Source organism: Liolophura sinensis, chromosome 2 (genome assembly GCF_032854445.1).
Source record: "Liolophura sinensis isolate JHLJ2023 chromosome 2, CUHK_Ljap_v2, whole genome shotgun sequence".
Classification (NCBI taxonomy): domain Eukaryota; kingdom Metazoa; phylum Mollusca; class Polyplacophora; order Chitonida; family Chitonidae; genus Liolophura; species Liolophura sinensis.
Genome location: NC_088296.1, coordinates 28,126,498 through 28,142,422, shown reverse-complemented (window position 1 = coordinate 28,142,422; position 15,925 = coordinate 28,126,498). Strand labels below are relative to the sequence as shown.

At 50.4% G+C, this 15,925-nt stretch overlaps 2 protein-coding genes across 2 annotated transcripts in view; one reads left to right on the top strand and one right to left on the bottom strand.

Moving 5' to 3' along the window:
- The window catches only part of LOC135462961 (putative ankyrin repeat protein RF_0381), a 65,740-nt gene extending 50,823 nt beyond the window's left edge, over positions 1-14,917 (bottom strand). The window contains exon 1 of the mRNA XM_064740283.1: positions 14,871-14,917. The gene's annotated coding sequence lies outside the window, so the exon portion shown is untranslated. The remainder of the gene's footprint in view (positions 1-14,870) is intronic.
- Positions 1-15,925, top strand: part of LOC135462641 (alpha-mannosidase 2x-like) — a 240,693-nt gene that overhangs the window by 168,942 nt on the left and 55,826 nt on the right. The gene's annotated exons all lie outside the window — the stretch shown is intronic.

Here is a 15,925-nt window from a genome sequence, read left to right as displayed (position 1 = left end):
TCCCACCAATGATGTTCTTGACTTTGATGGGATCGACGCCCCCACGCCCATCTCTCAGATCCCTAAAGTGGAGGAAAAGAACGACCTCGCCATCAACGTGTTCGGGTGGGACAAGGGTGTGATCGTGCATCGCCTCAGCAAGAAGCCCGGCGACACGCCCCGAATCAATCTGCTGCTGATTGAGAAGGCAGGCAAATTCCATTATACGTGGATAAAAGATCTCGATCGTCTCCTGTTCCAAGAAAGTAAGAAACGAAATCGCAAACACTTCTGCGAGCGCTGCCTACACGGCTACACACGGGAGGATCTGCTCGAGGCGCATACGCCGGAATGCCGAGGGATTGGCCAGACGGCGGTGAGGGTGGAAATGCCCCAGGAGGGGGAAAACAAGTTCAACTTTCAGAACCACCAAAAACAGCTACCGGCCCAGTTCATCATATATGCCGACTTCGAGGCTCTGACCAGAAAGGTTGAAGGCCCGCCGAAGTCACCTACAGAGAGCAGCACTCAAAAGACTCAGCACCACGAGCCCTGCAGTTACTGCTATGTTGTGGTGCGTTGCGACGGCCACACAAAACGCCCCGTGGAATACAGAGGCCCTAACGCGACGGAACACTTCCTCAGAGCTCTCCAACAGGAGGAGCGGGAAATCAAAAATGTTCTAGCCAACCCTATAGCCATGAATATGACTCCTCAAGACTGGCAGGCCCACAACAACGCCACAACCTGTCACGTGTGTGAGAAGCCTCTGGGCGCCGATTCTGTGCGCGATCACTGCCATATCACTGCCAAGTACAGAGGCGCGGCAACCTAAAGTTGCGGCTGGGTCCCAAGACAGCCATACCAGTAGTTTTCCACAACCTACGGGGCTACGACGGCCACCTCCTGATGCAAGCCATAAGTAAAGTGGAGGGCCGCATCTCCTGTATCCCCAACAACACGGAAAAGTACATCTCCTTCTCGCTGGGGCAGCTCCGTTTCATCGACAGCGTTCAGTTCTCACCGACTTTCCTTGACAATCTGGTAGAGGCCAACAAACCTGAGGCTTTCCACATCACAGCCCGGTATGAGCCCGCCGAAGAAAAACGAAAGCTACTCATGCGCAAGGGGGTCTACCCCTATGAGTATATGGACTCCTAGGAGCGCTTCGACGAGTCCAGCCTCCCACCCAAAGAGGCATTCTACAGTAAGCTCAAAGTCGGAGGCATTAGCGATGAGGACTACATCCACGCTCAACAGGTATGGAAGGTATTTGACTGCACCAATCTGGGAGACTACACAGACCTTTACTGCCGCACAGACGTGCTCCTGTTGGCCGATGTGTTTGAGGCCTTCCGGAAGACTTGTTTACGGCAGTATGGATTGGACCCTGCTCACTACTTTACGAGCCCAGGTCTCTCGTGGGATGCGCTGTTCAAGAAGACCGGGGTAGAGCTGGAGCTGTTGACCGACTACGACCAGCATCTCTTCATTGAGAAGGGGTTACGAGGAGGATCTCCATGGTAAGTAAGCGATACGCCAAAGCCAATAATCCACAGGTGGAGGGATACAACCCCGAAAGCCCAAACAGCTATATCCAATACCTAGAAGCCAATAATCTATATGGCTGGGCTATGAGTCAGTTTCTTCCAACGGGCGGCTTCCAGTGGGTAGGTGACGCGCAGCGTCTCGGTGAAACGATTGCTACCCAACCCCACGACAGTCCTTCCGGTTACATCCTCGAGGCCGACCTAGAGTATCCGGCCGACCTACATAACGCACATAACAGCTACCCATTAGCCCCGGAGCGTCTGTTGGTCCAGACAGAGTGGATGTCTGACTATCAGCACAGCCTTCTAGGCAAGAAAGCGCCTACCGAGGTCGAAAAGCTGGTCCCCAACCTCCGCAACAAGGAACGGTACGTCCTGCACTACCGGAACCTACAGCTGTATCTATCTCTGGGAATGCGCCTGACAATCGTTTCACCTGGCCCTGAGATTCGCCCAGAGCCCTTGGATGGAACCCTATATCAGGATGAACACCGAGCTCCGAAAAACGGCCGCGAGTAAATTCGAGAAGGACCTGTACAAGCTAATGAACAACTCGGTCTTCGGAAAAACCATGGAGAACCTCCGGAAGCGTGTGGACGTCAAGCTGGTACGCTTTGGAGAAGACGACAAGCTCCGGCGCTTGATAGCCAGCCCGAGCTTCGCACGGGCAAACATATTTGATGATGACCTCGCAGCGATTCAGATGCACAAGACCCGTCTAGCCCTAAACCGACCTATCTACGTGGGCATGAGCATTCTAGATCTCTCCAAGCACCTGGTGTACGACTTCTACTACAACCACATGAAGGCCCAGCACGGAGAGCGCTGCCAGCTCCTCTACACTGACACGGATAGTCTGCTACTCGAGATTCAGACTGAGGATGTTTATAGGGATATGGCTGAGAATGCAAACCTGTACGACACCTCAGATTACCCACAAGACCACCCCCTGCACAGCGTAGCAAATATGAAGGTCTTGGGGAAAATGAAGGACGAGTGCGCGGGGCGGCCGATCGCCGAATACATTGGTCTGCGCCCCAAGATGTACCTCATTCTGGAGGCAGGCGGAGCCAACATTAAGAAGTCCAAGGGCGTGAAAAAGGGAGTTGTGGAAAAGTTCATCCACCATAAGCAGTACAAAGAGGCCCTCTTCGAGAAGAAGATCTTCCGACACGGTATGGACGTGCTGCGATGAGAGCGCCACCATATCTATGGGCAGCACCTGAATAAGGTCTCACTGTCCCCCTTCGATAGTAAGCGCTGGATCGCCGAGGATGGTGTCCACACCTTGGCTTACGGCCATAGAGATGCGGCACCCGCAGGATGGGACATCCTCTTCGAGGAACTACTAGCGCCGTAGAACCCCATCCGGGGGAAGCTGAGTATCGCGAGGCACTATAAGCAACTCCTCACGAACGAATCCCCGTCGCGGGCCATCCGACGTATCGTCTAGATAGTACAGCACGGGTTCATTAGGCTTTGTGACAGAGCGCCCAAGCCGATATATCTCTAGAGACCACACAAGATCAGTCGTGCGACGGCGGCCGCCCTCCAGCTCTCCAGGCTGATAGAAATAACGAACGCCAACACCTTTGGGGATCTTCCGCTTATTAAGACCTACGGGACGACCTGGAACCGTCGAGGAAGGCTTATGGGGCACCCCTTTTACCGTCAAGGCGTCTTTCGGCTTTTTACCAATCAGTCTCGTCGTCTCGTTATTAAGAGCGGCCACAACAGAAGGCAGCCGAGCCACCCATTCACTAGACCGGTGTTCGGGAGGGAAGCGCATTTCCTGGGCGTACTGATGTCCAAAGAGCCGCTGAGCCAGAGTACGGTTGAAACGCTCCACTATGCCTTGGTCTCGGTGGATATCCACGCGGCCTCGGCGGACTGTGACATCGTGTTTGGCCAGCAGTTGGCTCACCGCACCGGTAAACTCGCGCCCAGGGTCAACTTGGAGAAGCTTCGGCCATCGAAGGGGTCCCCGCTTGTAAATGCGAGAGAGAGCATCAGCGACTTCTTTGGAATCTTTAGTAGCCAGAGGTTCCGCCTCCTTGTAGCGAGAAGCCACATCAACAACTGTCAGCGCGTACTTATACAGCTTCCGGCCTCGCCGATCATGTGGTAGAAATAGAAGATCAGCTTGGTGGGTCTGGAAACATCAAACATTGGCCTCGGTATTTTTCGGGGGACGAGGCAGGCATATCTGTCAGATAGCCTGCTTTTTCAGCCAGGCCCGGACCACATCTTCGGAGACTTTAGCCGCAGTGGCAAGTTTCTGGATGGCCGCGCGGCCCTTCCAGTACCCACGAGGGCTGTAGTAGATATTTGTCAGGCGAGCAGACACCTTACTAGCCATGTCATCAAGGTATTCTAGCAGACCTCTAACAGATTTGCGATGAAAAAGATCGTCGCGGCGCAGAACCACCTCACTACTAAGATCGTGCCTGGCGAGGAGCTCGATGGCGAGTCCGGCACAGTCAGTTCGGATTACTTGGTGAGTTTTGCGATTCCGTAACTCATACCCCCAACCACACACATCCCCAGGATGACGAAGGTCATCTCGCGGTGTTTTTGATCTTCAATAGGCACATAGGAATCGGAGACTGTGGCTCTGAGCCCAGCTGCGTCTCGCGTGCATCGCGTGTAAGAGTTTTGCCCGTGACCCTAGAATACTTACGGATTGCAGCGTCGACATCCCGGAACCTTTGGACAGCGTGGCCCTGGCGGCGGAGTTCATCGTTGATCCAGTCCAAGCGCTCAGTGCGCTATCGGGCCCATTTTTCCTGGGCGGCTTGGACCTGCTCTACAGCGCAGTCATGGCGACTCCGCTCTTCGTCGACACCGGAACTCCTCAGCATCGAAAACATATAGTTGCTCCCACTGAAGGCCAAAGCGTTTACGAGGTCGCCGCTCATTATCATTGCGATTGAGACCATTACTACTTGATTATATTGGGAGGAAAGAGCCCTTGTTTAATTAACAGGTCCTTCGAAAACATGGCCAGGCCTACATCTGCAATGACCATGCCGACGTCACGGGGTGTTAAGTCCAGCTTCGGGAGGGCTCCTTTCAGGAACATCTGGCGGAGGCGAGCGTACCCAGTAGCCAGGAGAGAGACCCCAGCGGCTTGGTAGGCCGCGTTGACTAGCACTTTTCCGTCACCGGGTGGAGTAGACATGTATGTCGCGACGTGTATTCAAATGGAGATTCTTTTCTTGCGGCGTGATACCTGCATGCGGCGTAATATCTGCACCTCGTGCATGCGGCGCAATATCTGCACCTCGTGCATGTGCTGTATAGCGGCTGCGCCACGCTCGTAGCAACACAAGCACTGCAAGGCCGCCAACACCTAATAACGCTAGGGGCGCCCTCCAGCGGGTGATTTGGTGTGCATTCGTAGAATCCGGTTCCTTCGCGGCTCCGCCCTCCTTCGTAGAATCCGGTTCCTTCGGCTGTTTCTTGGTGGAATCAGCTAAGCCAAGCAAAGCAGCCTTTGCCTCGCGAAGCTCGTCCTTGAGCTTTTCAACCTTGGCCTTTCTCGCTGCAGCACCCGCTCGACCCGCAGCGACTCTTTTGGGATTCTTCGCAGGGCCGTCATTCGTAGAATCCGCTGTCACCCCCTCCGCTTCCTTCGGGCCTTCCGGATTTGTTGTACTCATGTTCCTCTGGATCATCATTTCTAGGAGAGCAGTGGTGTTTAAATGAGCAGTGCTCAGTAGTGGTTAGAGCCATTGTTAACGGTGCCAAGTACTTGCCATAGCAGTAGTATAGCCAGCAGCTAGCACTGCTAATCGCCTGTTCAACAAATGGGTCGGTGGCGAGCTGTGCCATGAGCATTGGTCGATTCTCGGGTGGGATTGGTAGGAGCCAGCTGGCTGCCCTTACATATGATCTCAAGAATATACCTCCGAGACCGTCAACCATCCGCGCACCGAGCTTAGGCCGTGCCGGGAGTGCAGCCTTTCAACGTCTTCGTCGCCCATGGCGTCGATCTCAGCGGCTGTTACGTCTTTTCCCAGATATCGCTTGACCTGCCCACCCACCGCAAGTGCCGCCAGCCTATCCCTGAACTGCTGTGCATGTTTGCTGGGCTGTTGGCTGGGCTTCTCCTCCTCCTCCGCGCCCAGAATATCGTCTATAAGCTCGTCGGTATCCATTATTAATATGTAGGGGCGACTACGTCTAATATATAATCTTAGATGTGGCTGGCGTATCAGTCATTAGCAGGAGCTTAGAATGCGGATTGTTCTTGAGCTTCTGTCGAACCTCTGCCTTTTCGCTCTCGGCCTCGATGATGTGGTTCTCCTCCAGACATTCGTTGAACGAGTGCCGATCTTTGCAGTGGAATAAAGCCACCCACCTTGTCTGCTCGCGAAAGTCTTTCAGGACGGCGTTGTATTTCTGAGTGAGGACCCAGACGCTTTGCTTTGTATGGCGGCCCGAGAAAGCCATGAATGACAGCATTTTTTGTTTCTTTTTTATCGCCTCTAACGCGCTACAATCATCGATAATGTATAGGGTGGGCTCCCCCTGGAACAATTTGTAGAAAGCTCTCAGGCAGTCGTTGAGCCGCTCGCCGGGATCGAAACAATAGACCTCAGGGTCAGACAGTAACCATCGCCGCCGGTACGCCTCGTTATGCTTAAGAGTGGGGCACACGATCACAATGTGATGAAAGAAACCGCGGAAAGGCCCCTCAAGCAGGTCCAGCACGAAGACTGCCCACAGATAATGGCGCAGTGGGCGTCATCAATAAAGCGCGCTAACGAATCTACCATTCTGGATGTGCAGCTTTGCGTCCATAATCACATAGAGATATACGTTCAACACGCCGGGATCTTCTCTCTCTTTTGTCACCTGTATCGTAATCCCCTCGCTGGCGTTCAGAACGCGCCTCCCACTGCCATGCAGCTCGTCGTCGTCGCTTGGCCGAAGGTCAAGCCAGAAGGCGTGCTTGTGCGTCAAGAACTCTTCCAGGGAGACGTCCGCCAGGCCTAAGTCTTTAACGACCCTGGCCACCTCAGGGTCCCGCTTCCGTAGGGGGGAGCTGGCGAAGAACCTCTGGACCTCGACCCACTGCTGGTACGCCCGCACGCCCTGGCTGTACAGCTGATTGGGGACCCCTTCTATTGTGACTTCTACTTTGGTGATCTTCGGGTTGTAGAAGGATTCCGACCTCCTCTTCCACGGGGTTCCTTTAGTCTCGAACAGCATGAGGATGCCCTTCATTGCTCTCACGGGCGGGTTCAGGTTTATGTTCCAGAGAGTATCAGACTTGTCCTTCACAAACTTTCGGTGGCGGAGGACGCGATCATACAGAATCGAGACGCCCCCGGCAAACTGGGTGCGGATCTGTCTAGCGAGCTCCTCTTCGGTGACCATATCGAACTCCAGGCTGATGTTGTCGATGGTGTAAGTCGCGTCGTCATCGCCTGTTGCCTGGATGACCCGACTGTAATCGTTGAACGTCAGTTCGTACTCCAGTCGGTCGGCCAAAGCACTTTGGTAGAATGGCATGTGGCTATCTAGAAGCTCAAAGTCTAGCGGGATGTGGAACCGGCTGCCAAAGGCGCGAGCGATGGCTTTTTCTCCAGTATCGTCGTCACTTGTGTCCTCCGCTTTGACTCGAAGTTTAAGCATGTTTTCGCTGCCGATGCATTGGTGGGCCGCATTCCGCCGTTCGTTTTTGGTCAGCCATAAGTCGCCGTAGCAATGAAACACATCAGAGTCGTCGATGGACATTACCTCATTCGCGCTGATTCTGATCGTGGTTTTCTTGACTACTGCGCGTCCGAGATTCCCAACCACTGTGGCGTTCGGGTCGGATGAATTGATCGTGATCGAGAAGGCCAAGCGCACGGTACCGGGCACAATGACGTCATTTGCGCCGAGGTTGGGGAAGCGGACCAAGAGTTGTTGATTCTGGTCGATCGTACTCGGGTTTTTGGTGACGACCAAGGACTGCCGTACACCTTGTACCCCCGAGGCTTACGGAGTGTTCTGAAAGGGTTTAGCCTGCGTCCGTATGCATCCATTGTGTATATTGAAGGTATACCTTGCAATGTTCAATACGAGGATTATGGCAGACTACGACTTTGATAATCCGGCGTTCGACGACGCCCAAGCGGACAACAACATCGACGACGAACAGACCCCTCTCCTTGCAGGTGATGATGTTCACAAGCAACAAAGCCGGGATGCGGCCGCCAGAAACCTTCAACAAGAGCTGACGCAGGCCGCCGTGAATGATTATTACGATGCCTTGGCGAAGGTGGATCCCAGCCTTACCCCCCTCTTTCGCGATTACACGAAGTTTAAGGTTGTCCAAGGGCGTCTGCGACTCGCGGCCCACCCCACACTGGACATCATCAACAAACGAACAGGTGAACCGCTGGGCTTTATAGACTGGAAAAGAAAAGAACAGACATCGTTGCATCCGGCAGCAGTCGCAGCCCTGGAGACAGCGAGTTCAGAACTCGGTGCAAAGGCCGGCGAGGCAGATACCGTGGAGCTGGAGGATTTAAGCCAACCAGCGAAAAAGGCCGTTGATGCTGTCCACACACTGGAAACAAGCTTGGCGGATAGTGAGGTCGGCGGGCTCTTGAAACGATAAACGACCCTCCCCTTCCCATGCGAGAACTTCTGGGGCTTGACAAGGCACTGCAGACCTTGGAAGGCGAACACGCAAATAACCTCGCCAAGCTGTCAAATCTCGATAAGGACATCGCAAAACAAAAACGGAAGTTGGGGGAGGCCCCTGATGAATTCTCACGGAGCCCGATCGAAGACAGGATAAGGAATCTCGAGGACTAGAGTGTTGCCCGACTCGAAGCAGCCTCTTTAACGGCCGAAGGCCTGCGCACGCAAATACGCCGCATCGAGGAGACGGTCGATCGCATCCTACACAAGGATACCAGTCTGGCCAAGCGCGTCCGCACCCTCTTCCGGGAGCAAGGAATAACCGTGGTCTCCATTCTCACGGCATTTGGGATGGCGATCTCGACACTGGGGCTAGCGATAAAGTTGGCGCTGACTGGTGGGTCCGGCGGGGGCATCCAGCCAACACCACCTCCATCCGACGGGCGTGGTCTTAAAGAATGGGTGAAAAAGCATCTCCAGTCCCTGGCGCGCGCCCTTGGCAAGCTGGCTGGGAAGGCTGCCGCTGCGATTCCGGGCATTATTGGCAGTATCGTGTCCTGGCTACTGAACCTTCTCGGGAAAGCGGCTGGGTGGCTGGCCAATAATGTCTGGGCTCTAGTCGTCGCAGTAGGTGGCCTAATGCTCGTGGCTGTTCGCAAGTATTTAACGCATAGTCCACAGCAGCAGTAAGCCGATACCAACCCCAGCGACGACGATGGCTGTCTTCTCCGCATCGTGATTCTTTTGGTTTGGAAATAGGGGTTCTTGTTTGCCTCCGGCGGCCGCAACATGCTGAACGCGCGCCATACACAAAGTCTACAGCGCTCCCGGCATATTGTAGCACGTCCTGGTAGCGTTTGATAGCAGACGGAAGGCTGATCGGAGAGGAAATAGCGTCTTCAACTTTCGCGGCAAACTGTTTTTGCGCGTCGAAGGCTGTGCCCGTGCCTAGAATACGCGCCTTTGTTTGCGCTTGGGCGCCTAGAATAGCCCGCACGTATGTCCGGATGGAATCGTTTAGGCGCTCTACGCCCGGCTGCGTGAATCCTTGGGATGTGTCGACAATGAACACCGCCCAAGCCTCCTCGGCGTCCTGCTGGATGTAGTCGACGTGGAGCGCTGTAGGCTTTCTAGAGAACGACATCCTGCTCGGATCGAAGGTCCCATCGCCAATGGGGCTGTAGCCCGTTCTTGTGACAAAGTAATATGCCACTCCGAGGCCGTGGTTCACCCCCCTGCGCCTCCAGTCTGTGTGCGCATCTACGCGGAACTCCCTACAAATCCTCTTATAGGCCCTCTTGTCGTACGGGTTTTCGAATGTCGCCCACGCTCTGTCTTGCGGCAGGGGGGCCTGGATCTCTTCCAAGACCCGCCTAACTTGGTAATACACATGGAACGTGTGCAGGGCCCTTATTCGTTGGTCGGGGGCGAGAAGATGGTCTTTTGCAGAGACGCCACAGCCCGTGGTTGCGCACCAGACCGCGAAGTTCACTTGGTTCTGCCAGAATTGCATAGGATTGGTGTTCCAGGCCCAAACAATATCATTGCTGGTTATCTTTGGCAGCCGGTACTTGGCCAACACATCTGTGAACTGGACTGGAAAGGCCTTCTTTTCATCGATGTAGATGTCAAATCGCGTGAGCTGCTCTGCGTGGGTTTGGATACTATGAAATGCCCCGGCCTTGTAAGTGGCCTCTCTATTGAACCTGTAAGCCTCGCTGTTCATCGTGGTTAAAATGTGCATCACATTGACTGACATTCTAAATGGGGCACAGCACACGCTACCTCATGCCCTTAACAACCTCGACGGCCGCCTTAAAACCGCCCTTCGCGAGATAACATTCTACCAGCCTGGGTGAATATCCCCACCGGAGTGGGCTTCTTGCTTGAGGGCAAACGTGTTGAAGTGCCGACGGGATACTACAGTGTCTGTACGCTGGACAAGGACATATTCCGCCCGCATGGGATTTCTCTGGGATTGAATGAAGCCACGGGCCGCTTAGTCCTTACCCTCCCTAGAAATGTCCTCATAATACTCCAAAAGCTTGCCCCCATCTTAGGGTTCTCCGACGGGATTGCGCCCATAGGGGGGACTATGGAGGGTGAAAATCTACCTAACTTGGTCACACACAAAGAAGTCTTCGTGTATTTGGATGAACTGAGCACCTCAGAAAACGTGAGAATAACCTCAGATTTTGGTGGCGGTTCAACACTACTTCAGGCCATCGCCGTGACTGGTGAAGGGATTAACTGCGGCAAGACGGTTTCATTTCCCAACCCACAGTACAAAGCCTTGCGCACCGACTATATAACGCACTTGACCGTGGCACTTTTAGAAAAAAACGGCAAGCATATTAATGTAGAGTACCTCAGTGCTACCCTAGAAATACAATGAGTATGGTGGACGCAGCCGGTCCCAGGTCTGCGTGCCTGTCTTTAAGCGACTTTGCAGATGTGTTGGAGTTCGAACTTCAAGGCCAGGAAGGTAAAATCTACGCCTTCCAGTTTCAAAGTGGCAAGTACAGCCGCAAAAAGATTACGGGGGGGGGGGGGGGGGGGGGGCAAGCAGAACCTGCCACGTTTGCTTCCCTTGAAGATGTCTCATCCTCTGTAGAGCAAGAGAGCAGGTCGCCTTCTGATGTGATTGAAGATTAAAAACTCTCATTAATTCGCTTTGAAGACCGCTTTGTTCTTGCCAGAGCTCGAGAGCCCGAATGGTTTGTAGATGTGAAGGTGACCCCGATGACGGTCAAGGCCGATATAACCAAGGTGAAAAAAGTTTTCAACTCCGGAACCTCTTTCGTGTCGTGGGTACCAGTCAGCAAGTGCTATCTAGCTAAGGGTGTAAGAGGTGGCTTAACACTATCTGCGGGCAAAGGTGTAGATTCCGCACTTCTTATAGGGCAAACAAGTATATCTTTGTCCATGATAGAAATAAACCTTGGATCTATACTTATCTTCAACATCATACTTGGTGCGGCTTTTCAGCGCCGTGCCTCCTTGATTACCGGTGTGGACTAAAGTGGCCTGCAGAGCACAATGGAAAGGAGCTCAGACTTATGATCAAATTACCGGCCCAGGGCGACCCAGTCATCCGGAGCTCTCTCGAGGATATACGGGTCTTTGTAGGGAGCGATGCCAAACTCGATTACATCTATTTAGAGTCCGGTATAAAACTTATAAGCTTTCGTGTTAGTATTCCCGATGACGATTTAGAGCTTACCGACGTTGTTGATTCGTAGGACGGACAATATGGGACGACTGTACCCAGCGATCACGGATAAAGAGCCGACGGATGACCATCCCTTGACCCCGACCGCGCCGATGGTTGAAAACCCCCCGGAGGGTGTGGCGCACGCCCATCGCCTGCAGTATATCAGCGAAATACAGAGGCAGCTTGAATCTGAGCGAGATCTCCGCCGGGCCCTGTACAAAAAGTACCAGCGCGGTGTCTTAGCCGCCGAGGCCCTTGATTCGGCCATGCTTACGGCCGGTTTGGGACTAGGGGTTGCAGGCGTGGGACTACTCACAACAATAATTGCAGCCCCTGCTGTCTTGGCCATGGAAGCTGCGGCTCTAGCTTGCGGTGTCTTAAATATCGCCGGAAAATTCGTTAGCCGTCGACTTCACGCAAAGGCCAAGAAACATAACGATATACGGCTGTTGGCCGAGGCTAAACTTAACAGCATCCGTGGGCAGGTATCTACGGCATTATCTGATGGTGTTATTTCGGACGTAGAGTTTAAGCAAGTCGTTCAGGAGCTCAAGAACTACTCTGATCTGAAGCAGGAGATACGCGATAAATTTTGTAAGGCATTCAACGCCGTAGAGATCAATGAAAGCACGAAAAAACAGCTTATAGATCACGGCCGAAAACTAGCTCGGCAAGAGCTGAAAAACGCTCTTTCCGAATGATGTTCTGGGGAGGGGCCCAGGGGGAACTTGTTACACTACTTCACATGCAGCGGAACCAAATCAGAATACAGTATACATCGCTCTGAGAACAGGCAAAATTATCACCACTGAATCTGTGACTGTCACTCACTAAAAGAGTAGTGGCACCATACCTTTTGAGCACCTAAGTCACAGTAGGTAGAAATAAACTTTTTGTAAAAAACAATTCAAATACATGTACTATCTATGTCGAGAAATTAACTCTGGGCACAGTAGTGCATGTCAAACATCATTTCTGTCATCTGAATACATATATGAATACACTTTGTAAACATACATGTTAGAAAAATATTCACAATCTAGCATACATACATATAATATTAATACACTTTGAAACAGTGTACTGGTCTGTGGGCTGTTGATTCAAAATTTTACCCGTCAAAAATACCCCCTTTGGCTGGATTGCCCGTCCAGTTGGACGGGTGTCTGGTTAGCCTGGTGCCCGGGGGTAAAAAAAAAATTCTGCCCAGTGTGGGGTTCGAACCCATGGTCCAAAAAAGCAAAAGGCCTGGTTTATAGCTCAGCCTGTTACCAATTAATCACCACCCATGCTGTGGGTGACTTCTTTGTAGCCTCGCAAGTCTTGCACCGTGCCGACTAACTTCGCCCAAATAGGCTGGCTGGTCGTTTCCATCGTGGGAGATCCCATGATTATTCATTGTATTCGCTGTATACCTAATAAGAAATTTCGATAGCCATCAGACCCTCGGCTGGGGCTGGGGCCTCTATTTTGTTCTGGGGAGGGCCCCAGGGGGAGGGTGTGCCAGAACCCTCCTTCCCTAAACTACTAGTATACATACATATAATATTAATACACTTTGAAACAGTGTACTGGTATGTGGGCTGTTGATTCAAATTTTACCCGTCAAAAATACCCCCTTTGGCTGGATTTGGGGTAAAAAAAATTCTGCCCAGTGTGGGGTTCGAACCCATGGTCCAAAAAAGCAAAAGGCCTGGTTTATAGCTCAGCCTTTTACCAATTAATCACCACCCTAACGGCGGGCTCCGGATTTTTTGCGCTAGCGACCCACCGTTAGGGGGGTTAATTGGGGCTGGCACATCTTTGGGCCATCTACAACACCCCTTGGTAAGGTCTCTCTGCCCCCGAAACTGTCGAAAGTTGCAGAGATTCCTTAGAAGTGCGTAGAGCCCGGCGCCATATGCAGGAAACGCATTCATATACTACATATACATGAGACCAAATCCGGATTTGAGCTAGCAAACATCCCCTTATACATGTAGTACATGAATACGCCCCTTACACACAGCGCCTTTCAAACCTCTGTCAGCCGACTGAGCTATATCCCACGACCCACGAAACATAGGCTAAATTGGAAAGTCTATCCCGCATAAACAAAATATTTCCAAATAATTCTCCTAAAAATACTGGATCTTATCAAACAAGACACGCTGAAAAGGCTGTCACATTTACTTTTTATAAAAATCCGTGGTTTAAGCCCTATAGTGGGGAGAAAATCATCTGAATCACCCTGTTGTGCAATACAGCCAGCCTATATATATATATATATATATAGACTATAATCCTTATGTATTAAATGCCAACTAGGTCGCCTCATATCAATGTGTGTGTGTGTAAGCGAGGCTTCTAAATAAGCGTGTATGCCTTGGCTGGGAGGCGCCTAAGGTGGGGTGGGGTGGGGGGGTATGGGGATGCAGGGAAAGGGGGGTGGGGCCTCTATTTTGTTCTGGAGAGGGCCCCAAGGGAGGTGTGCGCCAGAACCTATAGTGTGTATACTACTTATACTCTTTCTGATAATATTCAAGATAAACAAAAACTTTGTCCCAATTTGTTTTTTAATCTCGGTCTTATTCTGTACTATACAGAAAGACGGGATTTGAAAGGAATTTTTCTTTATCTTAGATATCGATACATTATCAAAAAGAGCCTATGTAGGGGATTATTTACTCGATGCCAAGCTATATAATCTAAATTCGATGATCAGTGCATTGTGTCCTAGCTTGATGTAGGTTGCAGCATGCACAGGATAACAGTGCTTTTTTTCTCAACAATTTCAATGTGGGCTGTGTTAGTAACAGAGTTTACAGTATTAAAAGTCGATAGCAGATTAGGTAACTGGTGTCGCCCTCCGTCAAAACATGTTGAACTCTGCCCAATGTCCACAACGGTACATTTTTTTAACACATATGACGTCACCCGAGGCAATGGGTTCTTGCCGTCGAAACCATGCTGATGGACTATAACATTACGAATTAGATAAAAAATGTTCAAACTTCATTTTCTTTGAAAGAATATGAGCTTCAAACATATACACGCGTGGAGCTTGTGCTGTGACATGGCACTGACTAAAGCCAATATTGTTAGTGACTATGATTTTAGAGAGCGCTGAATATAGCGACTGGCTGAGAAAAACAGACTATAGGTGCTAGGGGGCGGGTAATTTGATACTTGTTAAGCATTTACATGAACAGTTACAGTAAAATCCTATGTGCGGCAAGTTAACAAGAGGCCGTGTCCCACGGGTGACTATTTGTCGCCTATCACACTATTGTCGCTGCTCTGGTTAAACTATCTGTGCTGCGTGCTTTTTACTATAACGTACAGTAATTAAAATTAGAAACTTTTAGTTAAATGTTATCAGTTGTAACTTGTAACTTCAAACTACAATTAGTTCACCTTTTCTATTTGGAAGTTTCAAGTTAGATGTTGAATTTGTGACTTCCATCTGAAGATCTCTAATGAGAGGTGGTATGAATGTGCCCTACCTGCAAGCATGCATTCGTTAGCCGTTCGTGGGTCCTCTCTGCTGTGTGTCCTCTCTGCTGTGTGTCCTCAATACAACTATAGCTGGGTACCTAAGGTAAAGATGTAAGACGCAAATATCAACAAAAGCCAGACAGAGGCGCGCAGGTCTGCCATGCATATGTATATTTACTAGTACTGACATTCACACGAAATCCAAGGTCACGGCTTCACCCAGTATATGCTTACCACCGGCGTTTTCACAATAAGATATTATTTGCGGGCTACATGCGTACAAAGGCCGTCAAGGTTACCCCAGAACTGTTTACATTGTATGATAATGCACAGCTAAACTGTATATTTATTGAAAGTTTTATGGTATGATTCGAGCGACAAATAACACAACTCGGTCAGGGAGAGTTCGTTAACAGTGCATTATCTTCATTAGATAAAAATAGCATTCTGAAATATATACAGAAACAAACACATTAAGAATTATATTGACAACTACACACAATATATACACATTTGCATCACATTAAAGGAATTAAAATTTCAAGTATGAATAAACAATTATTTTTAAATATTATAAATATCACAATAAAACTAGATAGTTGCTAGTTAAAACTGCAACGACATGCACCATGATTGACCTTCAGGCGCCTTTCACCTGATCACGGTTTTTGATATAAATATAACACAATAAAGGTATGAACAAACTTGCACTCTGAGAACCACACACTAAAATACTACGTCACACAGTAATCAGAGAATTTCAGTGCATCATGTAAAATTGTCAATTGAGTAACTGAAGCTTAAAAATATAGAAATGTATTTATCGATGCTGCAGAGTTAACATCCAAACTTTACAATCAAGTGAAATGCTAATTAATTCACACTTACATGCAATATATGATAGGATGCAGTAAAAGGATTGTTCACAAAATACAAACAACCAAAGCCGTCATAAATCAACACATTTAAAGAACAAGATTTTCTCTCTCATTTTGATAACTATAATTTAGACATTAGCCACACACACAACTAGACACGACTGACATAAAACGTAAACACACAA